Source organism: Paramisgurnus dabryanus, chromosome 6, assembly GCF_030506205.2.
Source record: "Paramisgurnus dabryanus chromosome 6, PD_genome_1.1, whole genome shotgun sequence".
Lineage (NCBI taxonomy): Eukaryota > Metazoa > Chordata > Actinopteri > Cypriniformes > Cobitidae > Paramisgurnus > Paramisgurnus dabryanus.
The window spans coordinates 41,737,833-41,761,676 of record NC_133342.1 but is presented as its reverse complement, the minus strand read 5'-3'; the positions used below and the strand labels follow the sequence as shown (position 1 = coordinate 41,761,676).

At 36.6% G+C, this 23,844-nt stretch overlaps 3 long non-coding RNA genes across 11 annotated transcripts; 1 reads left to right on the top strand and 2 right to left on the bottom strand.

Moving 5' to 3' along the window:
• Positions 1-11,432: 11,432 nt before the first annotated feature.
• LOC135767171 (uncharacterized) lies at positions 11,433-17,128 on the bottom strand. 3 transcript variants are annotated; one of them, XR_010541920.2, is made up of 6 exons: positions 16,942-17,128; positions 15,583-15,886; positions 15,264-15,402; positions 14,235-14,294; positions 12,716-12,859; positions 11,433-11,932 (listed from the first exon to the last, which is right to left on the bottom strand). It is a non-coding gene; the product is annotated as an uncharacterized lncRNA (long non-coding RNA). The 3 variants fall into 3 exon arrangements; XR_010541919.2 differs by having other exon boundaries at positions 11,433-12,859; positions 15,264-15,434; XR_010541918.2 differs by having other exon boundaries at positions 11,433-12,859.
• Positions 15,280-21,741, top strand: LOC135767173 (uncharacterized). 6 transcript variants are annotated; one of them, XR_012336873.1, is made up of 9 exons: positions 15,280-15,415; positions 15,526-15,661; positions 17,574-17,672; positions 17,841-17,966; positions 18,559-18,613; positions 18,843-18,911; positions 20,841-21,070; positions 21,221-21,274; positions 21,602-21,741. It is a non-coding gene; the product is annotated as an uncharacterized lncRNA (long non-coding RNA). The 6 variants fall into 6 exon arrangements; XR_012336875.1 differs by having other exon boundaries at positions 17,775-17,966; XR_012336874.1 differs by having other exon boundaries at positions 17,574-17,966; positions 21,017-21,070.
• On the bottom strand, positions 20,354-21,773 carry LOC135728220 (uncharacterized). Of its 2 annotated transcripts, XR_012336870.1 has the most exons (5): positions 21,655-21,773; positions 21,368-21,392; positions 21,163-21,283; positions 20,997-21,079; positions 20,354-20,897 (listed from the first exon to the last, which is right to left on the bottom strand). It is a non-coding gene; the product is annotated as an uncharacterized lncRNA (long non-coding RNA). The 2 variants fall into 2 exon arrangements; XR_012336869.1 differs by lacking the exon at positions 20,354-20,897 and having other exon boundaries at positions 20,941-21,079.
• Between the last annotated feature and the right edge of the window lie 2,071 nt (positions 21,774-23,844).

The window sequence follows — 23,844 nt, the reverse complement described above, 5'->3', positions numbered from 1 at the left end:
AAAATGTGACATTCAGAGTTCTGTTCTGAGTTTTTACTGTTTTATTGTGGTATATTCACGCCAATTGTCAAAATTTTTTTACTTGGTTACTTTTGAGTTAGTATCTTGAAACATTAGAGGATGTAAAAAACAAAGCAAAAAGGACTATGGTAAAATCCATAACCACAGATGTTATTTTCAGAGAAGACAGCTCAAACATACCTTTTAGTCTAGTACTAGCATTGCATTAAAGCGTAACTAAACCCCTGGTCAGAGCCTGACTCCACCCACTGGCAATATTTGAAAAATGCAAGAAAAGTGGGCAGATCCCAACGGTGATAAAGAGGACGAACTAAGCTTGTACCAAATGTTTGGTGAGATCGTAACAAGGGCGTGGTGAGCTTGAACCTGCTTACGTCACAAGTTATTTTTTTGGACCCAACATCCAATAGAAAAATTCAACTGCAGTAGCCACCGTTCAACCTGAAGAGGGCAGCACTCAGACGTTTTTAAACCATATATTGTAGTATTTCTCTACTTCGACTTATTAGACATTCTCGGCTCTGATTGGTCAATTTGAATGCCGCTGTGCTAAAAAAGACAGGCTGTTATGATTTCTGAAATACAACAAGAGAAATGAAATGCCTAACTTTACTCACAAAAAAATGTAACGTTATGTTCCAAAAGCCACACAACATACACGCTTTAAGAAGCTGGGTTAAAATGAAGACATACTGTAATACTAAATGTTCTACTTATTTAATAGTTCACTAAAAATAAAAAAGCAACAATCTGTCATCACTTAACTTACCCTCATGTTCTCTCATTCATCTTCAAAGAAAAACCGATGTACTTTAATGAAATCCAAGAAACGTATATTTCCCCTCGATGTCAGATCCACTTGATACTTAAAAACTGCTCACATTTCAAAAAGTTAATCGCAACAACAATAAAAAACATCGCCGAAGTAATCCATGTGAATCGCGTTGTTTCAGCCAAGTCCTCTGGTGATCACTATATATAATTTAACAGTTTTAGTTTCAACTTTTAATCCACATTTACCAACGATCACGCACGTTGTAGTGCACTTTTTAGAAATACATTAAAAGTATGCTTGAGTTTAGCATACTTTTTAAAAGTGTAATTAAAGATATAATTATTACCAGCGTACCTCTCGTGCACTTTTTAGAAATACATTAAAAGTATGCTTGAGTTTACATACTTTTTAAAAGTGTAATTAAACATATATTTATTACCAGCTTACCTCTAGTGCACTTTTTAGAAATACATTAAAAGTATGCTTGAGTTTAGCATACTTTTTAAAAGTGTAATTAAAGATATAATTATTACCAGCGTACCTCTAGTGCACTTTTTAGAAATACATTAAAAGTATGCTTGAGTTTAGCATACTTTTTTAAAGTGTAATTAAAGATATAATTATTACCAGCTTACATCTAGTGCACTTTTTAGAAATACATTAAAAGTATGCTTGAGTTTAGCATACTTATAAAAAGGGTGTAATTAAAGATATATTTATTACCAGTGTACCTCTAGTGCAATTTTTTAGAAATACATTAAAAGTATGACTTCCTGCCGGGGACTGTAGACCCAAAGTTTCGCGTTTGGACACACAAAGGTCTCATTACTTTACATGACCTGTTCGAGGGGGACACTTTGATGTCATTTGACCAATTAACTGCCAAGTACAACATTACACGACAGGATTTTTTTCGTTATTTACAGTTGAGAGACTTTGTGAAAAAGGACACTACTTTGCTCACAAATCAGGACATTTCGGCTGTGGAGCTCTTCTCACAAGCAAACAGTTCTATAAGTTATTTTTATAAGGTTCATAAGGTTCTCAAGGATTGTGGATCTGTAAATACGGACTTATTGAAGAGGACATGGGAAAGGACAGTTGATATACAAATCACAGATGATCAATGGGAGGAAGCATGGAAGAATGCAGGGACCTTAAGCATATTTAACCGAGTTAAAGCAAAGCAGTTGAAAATTTTGCATAGAGCTCACATTTCACCTTCAAGGAGGCACAAGTTTAAAGAAGACTGCTCGCCAATGTGCCCGAAATGCAAAACAGAAGAATGAGATCTTGTCCACTGTTTCTGGTCTTGTAGGGAGATTCAGAAGTTTTGGATTATGGTTGAACAAGAACTTAATGCTATCTTATCCATTAATATTGGCTACGACCCAAAACACATGTTGCTTGGAATATACGAGGACATGGTTGCAGACAAACATAAAAAGACACTTTGCAAGTTCCTAACATTCTGTGCAAGAAAATTTATTCTTTAGAACTGGTTAGTCGATAAGGCCCCTTCTAGGTCATTATGGCACAGGGTTATATTAGAATATGTTTCATTAGATTATCTAACCTGTGCGTCCAATAATAAAGATGTCATATTTTATAGAAGGTGGGACCCATTTCTGGGACCCATAAGATACATGGGCTTAGATATATCCTCTATTCTAATTAGAGGGTTTGTTTAATGAGGTTTAAATATGTGGAGCAAAATATGTAAGATACATGGTTTATATGATTAGGTCATTTTCTATTTCATCTATTTCTTAAATTGATTTACTGAGGTGGTAAGCCATATGTTTGTTAATTTTATTTGATTTATAATTTATTTGTTTTTCTTATTCTTTTGTTTGATTTAAATTTTGTAATGTTAAAAAAATCAATAAATATATATATATAAAAAAAAAAGAAATACATTAAAAGTATGCTTGAGTTTAGCATACTTTTTTAAAGTGTAATTAAAGATATAATTATTACCAACGTACCCCTAGTGCACTTTATAGAAATACATTAAAAGTATGCTTGAGTTTAGCATACTTTTTAAAAGTGTAATTAAAGATATAATTATTACCAGCTTACATATAGTTCACTTTTTAGAAAAACATTAAAAGTATACTTGAGTTTAGCATACTTTTAAAAAGTGTAATTAAACATATATTTATTACCAGCTTACCTCTAGTGCACTTTTTAGAAATACATTAAAAGTATGCTTGAGTTTAGCATACTTTTTTAAAGTGTAATTAAAGATATAATTATTACCAACGTACCCCTAGTGCACTTTATAGAAATACATTAAAAGTATGCTTGAGCTTAGCATACTTTTTAAAAGTGTAATTAAAGATATAATTATTACCAGCGTACCTCTAGTTCACTTTTTAGAAATACATTAAAAGTATTTTTGAGTTTAGCATACTTTTTTAAAGTGTAATTAAAGATATAATTATTACCAGCTTACATCTAGTGCACTTTTTAGAAATACATTAAAAGTATACTTGAGTTTAAGTATATTTTTAATACATTAAATACTACTTTTTTCACCTGGGTATTACCATGACTTGTATATTTGATATATTTACAATGTAACTACGTCTTACTTACAGTATATTACCTTGTAAGTGGAATTTTCACCACCAACATAAAAGCCCCTGAGGAAAGTAAAATAGAGACTGAGTCACCTGGACAATGTGTGGTATAAAAGACATTTAAAAGACAAATAAATCAATCAAATGAAATGACTTAATCATTTCCAGGGGCACAAAGATTTTGCACATTGAAACCCATTGCGTCATCGTAGGGCTCTTGTTTTGGTATTTAAATAATTTGTAGTCTGAAGAGCTCTACTGCCGTCATCTCATGATATAAGCATATATACATTCCATTTTCCATACCTAGGGTTGCCACCCATCCCGTGAAATACGGAATCGTCCCGTATTTACAGGTGAGTCAGAGGAGGGCGGGACGCCTCCTTTGCTGGTTCTTTTGGCAGAGTGAGTGGCTGAATCCGAAATCGAATACTTACTGTGTAGGTACAGAATTTCACTGGGTACCTACTTAACATGCGCTAAGGCAGTATGTACGTTCGCGTTAAGTATGGACAGCATTCGCCATGTTGACGTTATCATGTGACATGACTTAGTAGATTTGTTCGAGTTCATGCAGAACCACAAGAACCGACAGGAGATTGACATCACAATACAGCGAGAGCAACTCGAAATCAGACTTCTCCGTATGATTTCTGGAATCGCTCTCACGGTACTTTGATGTCATCCAGCTGTTGGTTCTTACAGCGGTGCATAAACTCGAACAAACCTAATAACAGACATGAAAACGTATGCGTGTGTATGAGGGACAGGTGCACTAACACCTGATTGCATCAGTAACTTGATCTGTAACAGTGTTACAGATATATTACATATTATTTTGTAGTGGACAAAATAAGTAAAACAAGCAGATTGTAATTTAATATCTATTGTCAGATGACAGATGTGCTTGAATACAAACTAGACAATGCAGGCAATGTGATTATATACATTTTAGTGAAGCAATCTCTTGTATTTACTTAAAACAACAGCAAACATGAATAAAAAATGAATGAAAAAAAACATCACAATAAAGGAAAACGTATAGAAGTGAATCCCATACGAAACAAAACTTTATTCAAATGTATTTTTCTAACAAACCATCACATATTTACTGTCAGCTCAACACAGCTGTGACAATTCTACAGCTTTATTTTCATGAATCAGCTGAGCACTTTAATTGTGGTATATCCTGGGTCTGTGCGTGAAGTCTGGGTGCTGAGGAACAGCCCTGTGTGTGTATCGAAATCACCCGATTGGCTGGTCTCCGGTCGATTGCTTTGCTTTCCCGTGGCATCATGGGAAAGCTGGGATAGAAGTGTCCATCCGATACACACTTCAGAATCTGGGCGGACTCAGTAGGGCATCCGGGGATTTATCCCCCACTGATCTTATGGATACTGAGGATTCGGATGTACTACTCTGTTCACGTGCTGTTTCCCCTACTACATTTTCAGTAAGTAGGCGGTTTCGGACAATACTTAAGTACACGTGCCTCTGAATCTCGCGAGAAATTGTCCAAAATCCCGCTAATTCTCGCCTACCCTTTTACGTATACTGAGGTTTCGGACATACTATTCGTTCGCCTACTGCTTTTTGCCAACTATATAGTATGGCAGTATGCGGTTTCGGATTCAGCCACAGTTCTCTCTGTGGGGCATGGTGCCGGTGTCAAGTTGGCGGAGGCCTGACTTAGATGTGCGACATCATGCATCAGGAGAGCAACATTCACGCAATGCTCGAGCTCACCGAATTCAGAGAACCATCTCAGAACCATCTTCTTCATACATCTCCTGAGGCAGATAGTGTAATGTTTTTATCACCTCAGTTTTTTGATTGATAACGTTTGATTTCATATGCTGCCTATTTAGAAATAATGTTAAACATGTACATTAATCATGTTATGGTATGATTTGTTTATTAAGTTGTACAGTCAGACATATAAGCATTACTTTAATAAGAGAGATACATTTAAAAAATATTATTTAATTAAAATATAGTACCTATGTGAATAAAATAAACAACTATTTGTTATGCTTAACCAATTCAAATAATTGCATCATTCAATACTATAGAATTAACAATAGAGTATATAAAAACGGAATAAATAAAAACCACCAACATAAAAGCCCCTGATGAAAATAAAATAGGGAATGAGTCTCCTGGACAATTTGTGGTATAAAAGACATTTAAAAGACAAATAAATAAATCAAATAAAATGACTTAATCATTTCCTGGGGCACAAAGATTTTGCACATTGAAACCCATCGCGTCATCTTAGGGCTCTTGTTTTGGTATTTAAATAGTTTGTACTCTGAAGAGCTCTACTGCTGTCATCTCATGATATAAGCATATATACATTCCATGTTCCACACCTAGGGTTGCCACCCATCCCGTGAAATATGGAATCGTCCCGTATTTACAGGCGAGTCAGAGGAAGGCGGGACGCCTCCTTGCTGGTTCTTTTGGCAGAGTGAGTGTTCTCTCTGTGGCGCATGGTGCCGGTGTCAAGTTGACGGAGGCCTGACTTAGATGTGCGACATCATGCATCAGGAGAGCAACATTCACGCAATGCTCGAGCTCACCGAAATCAGAGAACCATCTCACAGTTCTTCATCTCCTGAGGCAGATAGTGTAATGTTTTATCACCTCAGTTTTTTGATTGATAACGTTAGATTTCATATGCTGCCTATTTAGAAATAATGTTAATAATGTACATTAATCATGTTATGGTATGATTTGTTTATTAAGTTGTACAGACAGACACATAAGCATTACTTTAATAAGAGAGATACATTTAAAAAATATTATTTAATTAAAATATAGTACCTATATGAATAAAATAAACAACTATTTGTTATGCTTAACCAATTTAAATAATTGCATCATTCAATACTATAGAATTAACAATAGACTATATAAAAACGGAATAAATAAATACATAAATATAATTACTTACCAATAATAAAATAGTTTTTAAGTGTTTTACTTAAATAAGAAATGTTTGTAGATATGTCATTTACAGTTATTTAGGTGTGGTTTCACTGAACAGTGTTAGGCTACTGCAAACTATGAGAAACATTTTAGCCAAAATCGTTGTTCACAACACTCTAGCACAGGGGTTCTCAAAGTCCGGCGGAAACTTGATCCGGACCCGCGTCCACTTCATATTACAAGTGCATTCATTTCTATGTGATTGATTAAATGTGTGCATTTGCTACTTTACAAATGCATATTAAACTTGTAAACCATTCGTTTAGTTTTTTTTCTTTTTAGATTTAAGAATATTCCTGGTCCGAAAATAAAACGAGTTATTTAAAAATTTCCTGTGTGACGCTGTAGCCATCACACCCAGATATTATGCACAGCTACTTCATGTACTACGGCTTTTGATCAGCTCCTTATCAATCTGAAATCACTGTTGGTTTGAGTCGTTTAAAACATGCATTTGAAAAAGCAAAAATCGTCAAACATAATCTTTATACATATTCTTTATTATCATGAAAATACCTGAAAAGATTTGAAGAACAGCAATATAAATATATCCTTAAGACATTTCCTGGAGCTGTGTGTTTCTGGTTCTTCGTCTGCAGCGCATATTAAGTTTCTGCCCAAGAGCGCCCCCTGGCTTTTGGATGTAGCGGCATTTCACCGTACTTTATTGAGAAGCATAGCAAGCATCATCAGCCAATTTATAGGTGCACCCCTAATTTTGGTCAGTGTGTCTTCCTACCAACCACACCTTTTTTGCCACAGTTTATGCATCTGATGGAGAACATACTGTGCCATTTCTCTAATTAGGTTGCTCTGTATTTTTCACCTGGTTACTCTTGGCATATTTCTTGTGTTTATGTTTAAAAAAAAATTTTACTTTAAAAGCAAAATACACTTATGTTTTTCCCAAACTATTTGTGTTGATTTGCTATATAAACAAATGATTTACATAGTTTTACCGGACCTATGAAAATGATGAGAATTCAGATTTGGACCTTTGAATGTAAACTTTGAGAACCCCTGCTCTAGCACAATAGCAGATATCTTATTATAATGTCCATTGGTATCAGTCTTACAGTTTTTTTCAGTCGCTAACAAGCATTTGTCCAATCAGTTGTCACATTTTCAAAACTCTAAACACAATAAGCACAGCATCGGTCTTTTATGGCCATACGATTAATTCATTTCATGTCGTTTTCACACAATATGCAGTCAGTAAACATATTTCCACAATGCTTACATTTTCTTAACAGACAAGGTATACCTCCCACCAAAATTATGGATTGTTTTTGTAGTATTTACAAATGCTTACACACAACATCCCACATAAGCAAAAACAATATTCCAAATCATAGATACAATATAAAAACCTTTATGTTGGGTAAATTGGGCCAACCACAGCTGATTCCAGTCTTGCTAACTGTAGGTAATTTTTATTTTGATACTTGATACTTTGATACTTATATCAAATTGATACTTATACAGTAAAAGGAGGACTTTGGGGATTGATGTTTTTGAAAACAGAAATAGACAAACACTGTAATGTCTGGACGAGGAAGCATAAAAGCAAGGGGCACATGGAGAAGAGCAGGCCCAGTGAGAGGTGCAGGTGCAGTGAGAGGTGCAGGAGCAGTGAGAGGTGCAGTGAGAGATGTAGGAGCAGTGAGAGATGCAGTGAGAGGCCCAGTGAGAGGTGCAGTGAGAGATGCAGGTGCAGTGAGAGGTGCAGGAGCAGTGAGAGGTGCAGTGAGAGATGTAGGAGCAGTGAGAGATGCAGTGAGAGATGCAGTGAGAGGCCCAGTGAGAAGTGCAGTGAGAGATGCAGGTGCAGTGAGAGGTGTATGAGCAGTGAGAGATTCAGTGAGAGGCGCAGTGAGAGATGCAGTGAGAGATGCAGGAGCAGTGAGAGGAGGAGGGTCAGGGAGAAGAGCAGGCCCAAGGAGAGGGCAATGTAGAGGTGTAAGAATGCATGGTGGTGGCATTCCAAGGGCTGCAAAAACAGTGGTCAGTGATGAAATTCACAGATTTCAGAAAAAAAGGGGCTGGTGAAAGAGTGCAGCCCAATTTTAGGAGGTTGCCTCCATTATACGCATCTTTCAACAAACCAACAGGTAAGTATTGCATTTTACATGGATTGTTTCTATTCTCACTTGACATGTCAAAAAGGTCATACAGTAATGCATATGTAAAAAATGTTGTCCCTCTAAAAAAATGCAACGTCTTCCACCCTCTGGGGGAAGAGGAAAGCTCCTCAGAAATGATCAAGATCAATACTGTAAAAACCTTTTTCTGTTCTATCATATTGTGTTTCTACTTTACCTCCTGTAGTCAAGAGTAAGGGGAAAATCTGCTTTTTACTGAAATGCTTTTGAATGTGAACATTGCTGTACATGTGGACATACAGTTCCCAACCAAGACATTTAGCGTAAAAACAGTGGATTGCATGTTTTGCATGCAAATACCTGTAAAACTGAAACATAAAAGTCTATGCAGTTTTTGTAATGTCAACAGTAGCCAGTATTTTGAAACCTGGTGTACTTTAATTGATTGCATGTACCTTGTGAAGTGAAAAGAAGTGTTATTCTTTGAAATAATAATTTCATTTTGAGTCAGATTTCCAGTGTTTTGGTAAAGTTATTATGTGCAGAGAAAGATTTGTTCTATTTTGAAATGAAGAGTTAGTATTTATTTAACAAAATGTGTTTTTGAGAAGAAAATTATGCGTTTGGCCAATTGTGTTTTGTAGGTGGAACTCTGAGTTAAGTGTTTAGAAAAATTATCTGAAGTATGGGTAAGCGCTTGTTAGCGATTGAAAAAAACTGTAATATTTTTATGAAAACATGTTTTAAGTAGGCCTGGCAAACTCGATTCCTTTTACGGATCCGGGTTATTGTGAGTCACTCACTAAAGTGATCCGGGTTATTGTGAGTCACTCACCAAAGTGATCCGGGTTGTGTGAGTCACTTGAGTCACTTGAGTTAGTATTGCTAAATTGCCAAGGAAACTCAGTACAAACCCACTTGTAACCGGCTGATCCACGCGATTCGAGATTCTCAGAGCCGGAAACATTGCAGACTCGCAGACCATGGACATGAGACTCGCTCTACAGATCCACTAACCGGCTGATTCGTGTGGATCAGCCGGAGCCGGTTAGTGGATCTATAGAGCGACTGAAGTCTCCTCAAAAGCAAATCCATAACAAAAGCCTTTCACTTCTGAAATAACATGCTTATAGGTTTTAGGTTTGTTGTGTATGGTTAACCATTTAAAAAGCAGCCTAATAACAATAGCATAATAATATAGAGAAAATAGAGAAAAAACTGTCCTGCTTATGTAGCCCCCAGAGCCAGAGAGACAGTTCGCGCAGATTAGCCGGTTACGGATCAGCTGATTACGGATCAGTCGGTTACGGATCAGCCGGTTACGAGTTGAGAGACTCTCGAGTCAGAGCAGATTCGCATGTCTCTCGAGTCCGCATTGTTTCCGGCTCTGAGTGAGAATCTCGGGTCAGTTCGCGCCTCGCGCGGATCCACAGGTCCCTCGAGTTTGCAATGTTTCTGGCTCTGAGTGAGAATCTCGGGTCAGTTCTAGTGCAGATCAGCCGGTTACGAGTGGATCTGTAGTGCGAGCGAAGTCTCATCAATAATGTTGCAAGAGGTTTGTGTGTGTGGTGGCGCTGTTTATGGTTTTACATTGAATTGTAGTAGGACTCAACTGATCCGGGTTAATGACACTACCCAGATAGCACACGTACGTCGCGGAGACGTCTGCTAAATATCGCTTCATCTTCTGTAGATCGGCTGCGAACATTGAAAAGTAAGACGTCTGCAATATCTCTGCAAGACGTCTTGGCGATGTCTTGAAACATTCGAAATTTTTACGAGCTGCATACATCTTCTGGAGATCTTGAATCCGAGCAAACGCAGACGAATCAGCTGACCTCAATGCTCAACTCATTTCATTGTTTACACTTATTTCTTGTTTAATTGTAATTAAACACAAACAAAAGATAAAAAAAACCCAGCTGCATATAATTTGCCAGTTTTTTAAGAGTTTGGATTTATGTAGCATTCATAAAATATTATTTTTATATACCCTACCTCGTATCACGTGTAATATAGAAACATGAAATCATACCCGTATGTATACTGTATGCGTTTAGTCCAGTTTCACTTGCATATTTGGCAGTAAGGACGAGGGGACTCCTGCATTTAAATTGCGTTTATGCTTTAAGTGCAGAATAAAACACTTAAAGGTTCTCAAAGAAAGTACCTTGTACACGGAAATAATCTTACTGGCAACATTTTAACAAATATACTGTAACCAATAATGGACAGCAGTCTCTGCACCGTTCTCTAACAGATGTCTGTATAGATGAAGAAACCTTATACAATGTCGAAACACACTATACATGTATTAATTTGACCAGGTATTATCCAGCATCACAGCATGAATTGTTCTGACAAGTTTGTTTACCAAATTTAATTTATGAAACATATGTTCTGAATGTTCATTACATCCAGAGCCTACCAATATACTGCAAAGCTATGACATTTACTACCTGCTCTTTTAATCACTACACAAGACCCAGAGCTGATCATGACACTTTCCATTTTAGACTTTGCATGTTCTACATAAAGAAAGAATTCTTTAAAAATGAATGAATTTATAATAAACCTAAAAATTAAAGCATTAAAAACACTGTGATGTAGTAAGTGCTGAAAGTATCATGTGAAACTGTGAATATAATCACAATTTAAATAATGGAGACTGTTACACAAGACTTAGATGCGACTTTAATTACAATACATTCAGTACACCAGGGGATTTTAAACTGTGGGTCAGGAGGACCCACTTGTCGGTCACACAGTAGGTTAAGGTGTGTTGCACACCTTAATGATGCAACAACAGTTTGGCCAAATTAATAATTAACAATGACAATGGTTTTGAAAGAATATACCATAAAATATTTGGTATTGCAAATAAACTTGTATTTACTTTACATCAGTGGTTCTTAATGTTATTCCTCGAGGCCCACTGCCCTGCAGATTTTGTATGTCTCCCTTATTTAACACACCTGATTCAAATCATCAGCTCATTAGAAGAGATCTCAATGAACTGAACTGAGTCTGTCAGATAAAAGAGACATACAAAATGTGCAGAGCAGTGGGCCTCGAGGAATAACGTTAAGAACCACTGCTTTACATTATGAAATATTATGAAAATAAAATGACTCCACTGAAAGAGAACAAATGTGTTTTAGCCCATTAAAAAAATGTATATGTAAAAATATTTTAGTGGGTCTAAAATAGATTACACTTGTCTAATAGGTTTTGAAATGAAAAGTTTGGAAACCCCAGCTTTACACAATACTAGTCTCAATTAAAGTTAACATTAAGTTGTAATATAACTGAAATAAATAGCATTTGCAATTGACAGACATTAAATTAAACTGATGGCAGATGAGGTGTGGGGATGATGCTGGGCCAGAGTTGAATCTGTGCATCTTAGTAGATCAGGGTGGTTCATCCTTAAGTGCTGCATTAAAAAGAGAAAGGATCTAAAAAGAAAAAAAAAATTTCTCTCAAATCAACATTGGACTATCAACCCCAAATTAATAATACTGCAATTACATGCAAACAAACCTGTCAACCTTCAATATGTAAGGAATAATTGACGACGGGCCATTGAATTATAAGAAAATAATGCACACCCAAGGTGCAATGCGGCACGACGCGAAGCAGAGTGCCGTTACACCGCGGGTGTGCTTTATTTTCAAATAATTCAAAGGACCGGAGTCAATTATTCCTCTTATACCACGGTTACCACAAACATTGCTCTGGTGCCTATTTTTAAGACATTAGACAAGTTAGGTGTGCGGTTATCAGAAATGACTTCCAAAAGCACAGTTATCTAACACAGTCTACTGTAAGTGTTTTTTAACATTAAATATAGAATTCTTTTTTTTTTCTTTTTTTTGAGAGATACAAAGGACAAAGTCTCTGCTTCCGTGTGACCAATCAATGGTTGTGTTAAAAACATGGGAGGATAATCAGGTCATGACAATTATGTGAAATATTGCGCAGTGTTACAATTCGGATTTCTGATGTTATGTCATTAAATATCCTACCACCGACCTCAATGCATTCCAGTCAATCACATATCACATTTGCGTGTTTACCACATAATGAGACGCCAGGAGAAGTTTGTGCTCTTGTGCCAATTATGGCAGAAAATGGTTACTGGATAATTTAACATTCATGTTCATAAATATTATGTGCTGTAAAAATAGTTTAAAGTTTGTTTGCGGTTCATGTAAGGCTGTGAAAGGCTAGCCACCAACTTGTCTGCAATGTCAAATGATGCATCTCGTTGAGGTTGGTGCTGATCGATCAGTCACAAGTTGAGAGGTCGGATACTCAACTTTGTTTGCTGTTCCAGTTGTCTCGAACACAGCATTAGTTCACAGACTCCAGTTCAGTTCTATCTGTAACAACAGAACACAATGAGAACATCATCACATCAGACAAAGTATTTCATTTATATAAATTGCACCCAAAGAAAAACCAAAATATTAAAAACATGAAAGATCAAAATCTTCATTTAAACCCAAAGGGGACTAGCATAGTAATACCATTCTCTGCTACTTTGCTTGAGCGGAAGTACAAAGTCTGACGTAGTCAGGCTAAAAGGGGACATGGTCTTTAAATAAAACACCCAAAATGACTCTCTTTGTAAGAGTTTTCAATATCTCCACCACAGTAAGAATTAATTCTTTTCTCAATACTTAAACATTAAAGGTCACGTTTTTTCTGATCCCCTATTTCAAACTTTAGTTAGTGTGTAATGTTGCTGTATGTAATAGCATAAATAATACCTGTAAATGTTAAAGCTTAAAGTTCACTGCCAGCCAGGCGATGTATTATCTTTAACAGAATTCCCCTTTCAATACAGCGAACGGCCGGTTTGGACTACAGCCCTCTACTTCCCGGTTGAATGACGTCAAAGCAAGAGTGTTTGACTAAACTCCACCCTGGCTAAGCTAAGCTGCTGTCAAATCACAACACACTAAACAAACTACACAATCAGAACTCGTTACGTATTTCTGAAGGAGGGACTTCATAGGACAAAGAAGACATCAGCCGTTTTTAGGACAGTGAAAGCACTATATAGATAAGTAGATTGTGTGAAAAATACCGCATGTGAAACATGAACACATGTTATATTGTGCACTGTAAACACAATCAAAGCTTCAAAAACACAGGAAAAACGGGACCTTTAAAGTTGTTCAGTATTATGGTTGTAATCAATAAAATGACAGGCAATTTTATTTAAAGATCATATCCCCTTTGGGTTTAAATGCAGATTTTAATCTTTCATGCCATGAAGGCAATAACGCCGAAACATCTGTCCTTGTATTGTTTGATTAGAAAAACAGGTCTAAGCACCTAAAGCTGGGAGAGCATGGTGAGGGCGTTGATTGATCTATTGACCCCTCATTGATCTCATAGACTATGTTTACACTGTCAGTTTAAATCTGATTTTTGTGTATATCCAATTTGAATGACTGACTGTACACACTGTGTATGACAACTCTTCGTGTTTGATTTGTGTGACCTGATGTGCATTATCTTTTATCCAAAATAGCTGTTTATAGCAATGACGTTGCGTTGATGTGTTTGAAATAAATGTGCTTGAGTTCATGCAGCAACAACCAGTTTTCATAAATGAAAAATAAAATATTGTCTTTTTTTATTCAATTCATCCGAGAAATCATTTGGTAATTAAAATAATGTACCCTAAAAAACCTTTCATTTGTAAAACTGCATTCATTACTTTACTAAATGTGGGAAGAGACTCACAGGTGGAGGTAGAAGTTTGGTCTGCACTTTCCATAGCTGGTGCACAGGGATTGTGGTAGGCTAGTGACACAATTGAAGAAGACTGGTTCAAAATCTGCTTTACAACCAGAGGTTGAATTAAACTTTCTTATTGCCTGTCATTTTGACAGATAAGGCTGTAACAAATCTGTCATAATCAATTAGGACTAAAATATCAACAAAATACTTAGAAAATGAACAAAAACAACTATCTGAATCTGTTCGAACTCTAACCTTGAGGTCTGGATAGACAAAGTGAGTGTTTATCTGTGTAAAAGTTAAACCATCATTGAAGACTGATGCAGTTGTCATTAAGGCTGATTTAGTCAGACCTACCCCAATGCCTCTACACAGTAGGCTATCCGCCACTTTTCATTTACACGTTTGCGTCATTGTTCGCATCGATGTGGATTTACACATGCAGAACGCTAGTAGCCAATGTCCATAGGCATTTACCAATGTAAAATACAATATCAAGGCAAAAGCTGAAAAAATAAAAAGCAGCAGAAAAAACCCTTGTTGGGGGCCAATCACACCAAATGCGTTTTAAAGACATGGAAACACAAGGTGCACCTTGATTTGGTCACTTTATAAAAAGCAGTGCAGCGCAGATTTTTATATTGCTAGGCAACCACAGAGGCAGCTGTCCTGTCAATCAAATATTGAAGCGTGAGCGCTCTTTTGCTGTTAACTGTCAAATAAGCAGAAACTTTAAAAAGAGGACGCTTGCACTGACTTTGATCGAAGTTGAGAGGTGCATAAACACACAGGAGACAGTAAGTGACTGAAGTACGATTGTTTCAAATAACTGTAAACATCGGTCCCTACAACGGAAGGCCCGCCTCTCCCCATATTCAATTGGACAATGGAAAGACACAAATGACGTTGGGTGCTTTTCCGCTCTTAGCGCTCCTTCAAAAATGCTATTGCAGTAGAGGGCAAAAATGCAAGGCGTTCAGTGCGCATAAACAGCGCACATAACGCTCAATGCTGCAGTTAAAAAAGATTTACCTCATAGTTAAGACAACTGGATCTGAAGCGTAATGATGGTCTTCAGAAGGCCTCTCATGGTGGCCTTGATTCAGAGGTTTGAGAAGACTACCAAGCACCAGAGCCAGCTAACAGGTGGACCAAACATCAAGCCAGAATTCTGCATGAGTCAGGTAAGCAGAATAAAAGACACTATAAATAAACAATAATAAAAGATGATCATTAATGACTTAATACTTTCATATTCATGTTAATGCTTTGAAAATTATCTTATTTCTTTCAGAATCTTTTGATAATATTGCCCAATGCAACAAATGGAAAAAGCATGCTTTATGACAACCTCAGCAGCAGAACCCATGACTTTCTCCTGGGTAGACGAGACAAAAAAGTTTGGTATCAACACCCATCTAACAATTAAGGTAAAAGATAAAGTTTTATGATCCCTGCATTCAGGTTAGAGTATGGGGTAAGTTGACCGTTCTATGGGTGTTCCTCAAATGCAAGGTTGCATGTGGAGGCTGCGTCCATCTTAGTCCTGGCCTTCTGAGATTTCGATGTTAGAAAAAAGCCAGAATGAGATGGTTTAGTTTGATGTCCAAGGCAACGTCATAATGGTTTCCGCCCCAGTGATCATGGCATGAAAACTTTAAAGAGAGAAGTTGAAAATTAGCAATGCATCACCAAAAAAATCCAATAATGTAGTACAGTGAATAAAAGTCATGTATCAACTGTCTTTACAACATGGACAGTTAAACATTTTGTAATTAAATTAAAACAACAAAATAGAAAACAAGCAGATTGAGATGTCCTTCGACGATGCTTGATGACGTGGCAGCCGAGACATGCAGCCTTCTAGGACGGAGCCTTATTTAAAAAAAATAATAATAATAAGGACGGAGCCTTATTTATTTTTATTTTATATATGTATAATGTCCCCCTTTGTATTTCTTATTATTTAAAAAAAATATTAAAAATAATTTTAAAAGGACGCAGCTGTGCGTTTGAGAAACGACCGGAAACGACTTATATGTCGCGAGGCCATCACGTGACCACAATATTTACCAGAAGACCGTTATTTGCTCGAGTACCCTCAACTTTTTTGTCGCAAATAACATTATTAATAACCTGTAAATAATAAATTTTGTACACATTACGTTCCTCTTCACTTTGTAATAGTATGTTTTTTGGTTTAATAGTCGGCTTTAAGTTAGTTTTCCTGTCAGTTTGATCGTCAAAATCTTGGTAAGTATAGCTTGTCATTCCTGGGTTTTAATTGTTAGAAATACGAATTAAAGAACAGATATAACTAATATAACTGAAACAATTAATAAATACAATTATCAAACCACTCCAATAGAACAACGTTAACGGTTTTGAGTGGTTTCTAGGAAAAGGTCTGAATGACAGTAACGTTATCCGTATAAGGGCCATTTTAACGTAACGTTAAAGGGCGGGAAAGGTTTGAGACATTTAATAACTCTATTAAAATGGCTGGTTTATCCCCACCAGTGCTTAACATGTGAAGTTAACGTTACAACGTGGCTTCGGGACTTTGCAGCGGCCTGAATAGCAGTGCATTGATAAATGTTAATAAGCTTTTAATCGCGTCTAGAACATTAATATACGACGATCATTCTGTAGATCGACTAACTTACATGCCTGCATAACAACATATATTCTGTTAAAATGGTTAACTTACATTGACACTGAAACTCTGCCGTCAGCACTGTTGCTTCACCCGTTGGAACATCCTACTAGTCTAGGGAGTTAAAAATCGAGTTGGAAAAGAACAAAAAATCGTTCTGCGATCGTTCGACACGACACCCAGAAGCTGCAAAAACCGATTGAGGTTACACTCTACTGAATTAACGCAACGTTGAGTGCAGGCAGCCCACACATCTTTCAGATGTGTTATACTTCATGCTGATCTACACGCAAACCGATCGTGACATCAAGTACCGCGAGATCAAACCTTTTCCGGGGCTTTCCCAAACTCTCGCGGTACTTTGATGTCATACCACGTGCTGTCTGCGCATCTCGGTGTTAAGTCGAACACACCTGAATGTATTTGTTGGCTGCACTCCCTTGCGCTCAGTAATGTAGGTGTAACGAATTAAATGTATTAAATTGATATTAAATAAATATTGTAATAAAAATCTTTATAAAATGATTAGCTGTCATTAATAAATTAATCTTTGATTTGAAACATCACTATACGTGAATTAACCCTCAAGTTATGAAATGCCTAAACATCAAAATGGTGAAAATACAACAATGTATATTTGACCAATTCAGCATTTATTAACTTTTGTCTTTTTAAATTGACTTCAGAAAGTTATCTGCAGCCACACATCCACTGTATACCAAGTTATGATGAACAATTATGAAAATGCAAAAGGATTGATAGATCAGTAAACAAGCAACAAAAAGGTAATATCTTAATAAATTTCTGCTTTTGTTACTTATTCATGTATTTGAATTACATAGTTCAAAATCAAACGTTAATAATTATAGGGTTTCAACTTGTTGCAGCTTTACAAAAAATGTAGAATTTGTAGGAGCGCATGGACATCTGAGTAACAAAGTCATATTATGCAGATGGGTGCTCATGGTGGCCTCCAAATAAATACATGGACAGGCTGCTAAAGAGGGTCAGGATGATGGAGATGCAAGAGCCAAAGACAGCACAGACCAAACACCAGGCCAGAATTCTGCATGAGTCAGGTAAGCAGAATCAGTTAAACTGTATAAAAGAATTAATAGACAGTACAATTAAAAACACATTATTTTTCATAGCTGTAAAAAAAAACAAAGGAACACGCCCACATTTTGGGAATTTAGCTTATTCACCGTATCCCCCAGAGTTAGATAAGTCCATACATACCTTTCTCATCCCTGTGCGTGCTGTAACTCTGTCTGATGCAGCCCCCGCTAGCTTAGCTTAGCACAAAGACTGGAAGTGAATGGCTCCAGCTAGCATACTGCTTCCAATAAGTGACAAAGTAAAGTGGACATTTTCCAATTTATGTGTTGTGATTTGTATAAATTCACTACCAGTCTTTTGTTCTAAGCTTAGCTAGCAGGGGCTGCGTCAGACAGAGTTACAGCACACACGGAGATGAGAATGGTATGTATGGACTTATCTAACTCTGTTTGTTTATTTGTAAATGTAAAAAATGCAGCTAACCATTCCCAGCTCAAGTGGGCAGGTTAAAGAGTATTTCTTAATATGAGACAGAAAACAGAAACACATTTTTAATGGCATTTAAAGACAACATACCACTTCATACAACTAAATTTTCTGTTTAATCCATAGATTGAGTAATTTTCACTCTAGAGACCCTTGGGTGACCACCAAGGACGAATGCAAAGTAAGTGACCTACAAAACAAAAACATTAATCTTTTACGACTGTTTCGAGATAAGTACTCTGCATATCTACAGCAATATGCAGATTCTTGAGTAAGAATTTCTCTCAGACAATATAGACCATATTTGTAGTTTAACAATTTCTATCATGTTAAAGTTCTCACATAAAAATTGCTAGTCTAAGAATGCTACAAGAAACCTGTTGTGCAACTTACCTGCTTCCCATTTACAGCTCCAGTGAGTGTCTCTAAGGTAGATCCTAATGCAGATGGATGGAATGTTGATCCGCCTAACATGCAAGGTAAAAGAGAATTTGATAGCATAGTGGATAAACAAAGCTTTTTTCATTTTCAGAGCATTTTCAAAAACAACATAACACTTGCTATTACATTGTTATATATTACATGACCATGTCTAACTCTGATCCATACAAAACAGATTTTCTGTACCGAGAACTTTGGATGACCACGTTTTCAAAAATCTGACCTCAATTTTAGTAACCATTTAGATATTTTAGATGTAGTCCGAGAGCTTGCTGACCCTCCATTAAAAATGTATGTACGGTATACTGTTCATGTCCAGAAAGGTAATAAAAACATCATCAAAATAGTTCTTGTGACATCAGTGGGTCAGTTAGAATTTGTTGAAGCGGCAAAAATACATTTAGGTCCAAAAATTACGACTTTATTCGGCATTGTCTTCTCTTCTGGGTCTGTTGTGAACCGTGTGCATGACACTGCTTCCGTACGATGCTGTTGGCTTGTTATCTGGTGCACCCAAGCTTTTTTTTCCGTTTACAGTCTGAGAGAGACGCTGTAAACAAAACAATCTTCGCAAACATGTCTAAGGATAACACGTCAGCAGCGTCGTACGTCAGCAGCGCCACTGTGCACGCGCATTCGCAACAGGCCCGGAAGAGAAGACAATGCTGAATAAATCGTTATTTTTGGACCAAAATGTATTAATGATGCTTCAACTAATTCTAACTGACCCACTGATGTCACATGGACTACTTTGATGATGTTTTAATTAACTTTCTGGAAATGAGACAGTATACAGCACATACATTTTTTGGAGGGTCAGAAAGCTCTCGGACTAAATCTAAAACATCTTAAACTGTGTTCCGAAGATGAATGGAGGTCTTACAAGTTTGGAACAACATGAGGGTGTGTCATTAATTACATTATTTTCATTTTTGGGTGAACTATCCCTTTAAATGGAAAACACCACCGCTTTCCAAAATGTTACTATGTTTTTACCTTAGACGAATTAATACATCCCTATCTTTTTTCAATACGTGCACTTAATCTTTGTACAACGCTTCTTGAATGTGTTAGCATTTAGCCTAGCCCCATTCATTCCTTAGAATCCAAACAGGGATGAATTTAGAAGCCACCCAACCCTTTCATGTTTTCCTTATTTAAAGACTGTTACATGAGTAGTTATACGAGTAAGTATGGTGGCACAAAATAAAACGTGGCGATTTTTTTAAGCGGATAAAAATGAGAACTATATTGTATGGCAAAAGAGCACTAAGTTTGCAGCACTTCGACCTCGGCGTGCAGTAACATCATCACTCCTGATTACTCCACCTCTCGCTCAAACTCAAAAGGGGGGGAGTAGTCAGGAGTGATGATGTTACTGCGCGCCGAGGAATGAATGGGGCTAGGCTAAATGCTAACACATTCACGACGTGCTGTACAAATATTAAGTGCATGCATTGATGAAAGATAAGGATGTATTAATTGATCTAAGTTGAGGTAAGAACATAGTAAAATATTGAAAAACTGTGGTGTTTTTCTTAAAAAGCAGCACCCCTATTTATTTTGGGTGCTAAAAATATTTGCCACAGACAGTTAAGGCCTTATGCTGCATTTATTAGAAGGCGTTCCCAATTCTGGTTGTCCTAGTAAATACTATAAACAAATGAGTAACAATCCTCTCAGTAAATGACAAAAGACGGATGACATGAACTTCACTGCTTCACTCTCATTGGTAGTTGCTCCCAAAAGTCCTTCATCAAGTTGAACTTTACTCAAAGTTGTGGCATAGCTGGACATGCTCACTTCCTATTGTCAATGGTCACAGTTGCTCATGTTGCTTAATGGGGCAAAGCTTTCATTGGAATGAACGAGATTGTGTTGCTAGTCGCTGGCGGTGTAAAAGCAGCATTAGTGTGTGTGTCTTTAAAAATATATCAAATGCAAATTACCTGATCTAACATTCCCAGCTACAGAGGGCATCCTTTATTCAGTCCCTAATGCAGATGGTTGGAGTGTTGATCTACCTAACATGAGGGGTAAAAGAGTGTTTGTTAGCATAATGAGAAAGAAAACAGAAACACATTATTAGTGGCATTTAAAAACATAACACTTGTTTATACTACATTTTATGTTCAATCCATAGAGCACTCGTTTTGAGTCCTGAGACCCTGGGGTGACCACCGTGAACAAATACAGAGTAAGTTACCTAAAAAAACAATAAAAATATTTATTTATAAAAAGTTCTCATGAAAAAGCATCATCATTAACTCGCATGAAGTGTTACCTTACCAACATGTTGAAGACAACATAACACTTGTTTATACTGCATTTTCTGTTTAATCCATAGAGCACTCAATTTGAGTCCTGAGACCCTGGGGTGACCACCGTGAACAAATACAGAGTAAGATACCTAAATAAAAACAATAATAATATTTATTTATAAAAAGTTCTTATAAAAAGCATCATCATTAACTTGCATGAAGTGTTACCTTACCAACATGTTCAAGGAAGGTGCAGGTCTGATGATCCATCCAACATAAAAAAAACAGTAAATTTATACTTGGTTACTGTTTATCTGTTGTAAAACAGACAAATGCAGTTATAAGAATTTTACCTAAACTACACACCTATTTGATTCTTAAGTTTAAATAAATCAAAATAATGCATTTAATAGTAAAAGCATTTTAAAAGCTACACTCCTAATTCATTTATCTTTGCCTTTTTGCAGCTGCAATAGCAGTCTTGACGGTACTAGGATGAATGCAAATAAAGACTAACCACCTGACATCAGCTGTCCAGTCTCTTGTGGGAAGCAGGTGCTTGTTACCCCAAATACGGATGAAGAGTGACGAAGAGGATGATGACTTTTTGCTCAAACATCTGCTGAAGATCTTGACAGGCTGGAGACAAAATTAACAGACTGAGGGTTTATACAAAGAATCTTACTCAGCCAATATTAAAGATAAGATATTTTTACAAAATGTTCTTTTCATTGTTTAGGATGATTTTATGTAGAAAACAGTACATCACAAAAAAGACTTTAGATGTGTTTTCACAGGCAGAGCCTTACACACACACTAACCACAATTATAAACGCAACCCTAACACAGATTTAGACAGATTTGTGAATAACATTTGAGAGAAATAGGCCTTTTGGGGACATAGAAAATATTCATGAAATGAAAAATGGGGGCAAAAACAAATATTAACAAGTGTAATACAAATATCAACCATAATACTGATCGTTTTAAAAAAGTAAGCCACTATATCTTTCTAGAATCTTACACAAGACTCGTGTAACTCGTGTACTCGTGTTACATGAACGATCAAAATAAATTAACGTCAGACAGGTGGGCGAAAGATCAATATTAAAGCATGAATAACTGTTATCAACCCAATTTCGAGGTATTATTTAAATGATCCGACAGCAAACAGTTTATTATTTAAATGCATTATTACTACATACCTTAAGCAAATGTTCCACGCCTTTCTTCTTCTTGGCATTGCGAGGTCAAGCGGATGTTGTTATGTAGAATCATGACCTTGACGCAAAGACGCACATTCGTAATTTATTTAACAATGACAACACTTTCGGGTAATTTTATCTTCTAGATCCTAATTAACGCTATGAAGAAAGAACAGCCTTTCACGATTATTTCCTGGTAATTTTTTGTAATGTTTTATTTCAGAATGGAGATTAATAAAGCAGACGCGGAAAGGTTTTGATTATTTTAAATATGTTATGTTTATATGTTGTTGTTTTCGCATACTGTCGTGTAAAATGCATCTTTAAAGATAAATGAATGAAAGTTTTCATTGTTTAATTTGAATAAATGTGTTTTATAAAATCAACAACTGCCTGTTTTAAGATCAATTGAAAATTGTGTTTTAATTACTTAATATCGACGACACAGCATGCATGTGTAGATGTGTGTAGAAATAATTTGCTGTAGTTTAGGGCAATTCAATTTGTTAATGAGGGATCTTTTAATCTTACAAACATCTGGGAAAGAGCGGCTTACCGTCTTTTTAAGCTCTTCTAAAGATCTGGGAAAGAGCGGCTCGGCATCTTTTAAAGCTCTTCTAAACATCTGGAAAAGAGCGGCTCGGCATCTTTTAAAGCTCTTCTAAAGATCTGTGAAAGAGCGGCTTGCTGTTCTAACATCTTGTAAAGATCTGGGAAACGGCGGCTCGCCATCGTTCTAAATAACATACATCTTGTAAAGATCTGCTGGGTGTCTTGCAAACAGCTGGGTCGGACGTCTCGGCGACGCCTTCCAGATGAGCAAACGCCCTATATAATACGTCTTCCAGACGAAAAAGAAGACATCGCGCAGACATCTCCGCGACGTACGTGTGCTATCTGGGTAGAGACTCGCGACTCATGAGTTAATTTAAAGATCTGGGTTAAAGATCCGAGTGAGTCACGACTCGAACAGGTCTAGTTTTAAGTTATGATATACCACCACTGGCACACCATTGGGACTGTGGTCATCGTGGCCCTAAGGGGTGTGGCCCCTGCTGCGGCGGCGTCCCTTATTTTTCTTTATTACACAGCTCTCTGGAATGCTTGATTCTGATTGGTCAGTTGAGACATTTGCAGGTTCGTTCTTTTCAAATAATAACCGCTCCAAAGTAATAACGCATAGCCGGTACTACTTGTACGATTTAAATCGCTCCGCGCCAATAAAGATTACTGTTTGGCGCCATCTTGTGACAAACACTGGACAACCACAACATTTTGACATTAATTTTAACATGTATGGAAAAAACTAAACATTTAAACAGTGGATAGAAGAACAAACAACGACAAGACACAGAGAGCTTACTGAGACTGAACTTGACAAAATAGAGCATGACAGCTACCAAGCCAACACACAAAAAATACAGAATGGGCATTAAAACTTCTCAAAGACTGGCTAAAAGAGAAAAAAATGGAGACAGACAAGTATGAAGCAGAGGATCTTAATA